Consider the following 1,349-nt stretch of genomic DNA (forward strand, 5'->3'; position numbering starts at 1 on the left):
TCAACCACTTATTGTTCAAGTTTTCCCACTTGAAAATACTAGAGGGGCCTGTAATTGTCAACATGGGTAAACCTCAACCATGAGAGACAGACTGTGGGGAAAAAAACAGAAAATCACATTGTTTGATTTTTAAAGAATTTATTTGCAATTCATGGTGGAAAATAAGTATTTGTTCTATACCAAAAGTTCATCTCACTACTTTGTTATGTACCCTTTGTTGGCAATAACAGAGGCCAAACGTTTTCTGTAACTCTTCACAAGCTTTTCACACACTGTTGCTGGTATTTTGACCCATTCCTCCATGCAGATCTCCTCTAGAACAGTGATGTTATGGGGCTGTCGTTGGGCAACACCGACTTGCAACTCCCTCCTCACCCCGTGGCGTCAAAATGATAACAAGAACGCGGAGCAAAAATCCCAGAACCACACGGGGGGACCTAGTGAATGACCTACAGAGAGCTGGGACCACAGTAACAAAGGCTACTATCAGTAACACAATGCGCCGCCAGGGACTCAAATCCTGCACTGCTAGACGTGTCCCCCTGCTGAAGAAAGTACACGTCCAGGCCGTCTGCGGTTCGCTAGAGAGCATTTGGATGATCCAGAAGAGGACTGGGAGAATGTGTTATGGTCAGATGAAACCAAAATAGAACGTTTTTGGTAGAAACACAGGTATTCTTGTTTGGAGGAAAAAGAATACTGAATTGCACCATACCCACTGTGAAGCATGGGGGTGGACACATCATGCTTTGGGGCTGTTTTTCTGCAAAGGGACCAGGACGACTGATCTGTGTAAAGGAAAGAACGAATGGGGCCATGTATCGAGAGATTTTGAGTGAAAATCTCCTTCCATCAGCAAGGGCATTGAAGATGAGACGTGGCTGGGCCTTTCAGCATGACAATGATCCCAAACACAAAGCCAGGGCAACAAAGGAGTGGCTTCGTAAGAAGCATTTCAAGGTTCTGGAGTGGCCTAGCCAGTCTCCAGATCTCAACCCCATAGAAAATCTGTGGAGGGAGTTGAAAGTCCGTGCCCAACGACAGCCCCAAAACATCACTGCTCTAGAGGAGATCTGCATGGAGGAATGGGCCAAAATACCAGCAACAGTGTGTGAAAAGCTTGTGAAGAGTTACAGAAAACGTTTGGCCTCAGTTATTGCCAACAAAGGGTACATAACAAAGTATTGAAATGAACTTTTGGTATTGACCAAATACCTATTTTCCACCATGATTTGCAAATAAATTATTTTAAAAATAGAACAATGTGATTTTCTGTTTTTTTTCCTTCACATTCTGTCACTCATGGTTGAGGTTTACCCATGTTGACATTTACAGGCCTCTCTAATATT

Source organism: Corythoichthys intestinalis, chromosome 21, assembly GCF_030265065.1.
Source record: "Corythoichthys intestinalis isolate RoL2023-P3 chromosome 21, ASM3026506v1, whole genome shotgun sequence".
Classification (NCBI taxonomy): Eukaryota; Metazoa; Chordata; class Actinopteri; order Syngnathiformes; family Syngnathidae; genus Corythoichthys; species Corythoichthys intestinalis.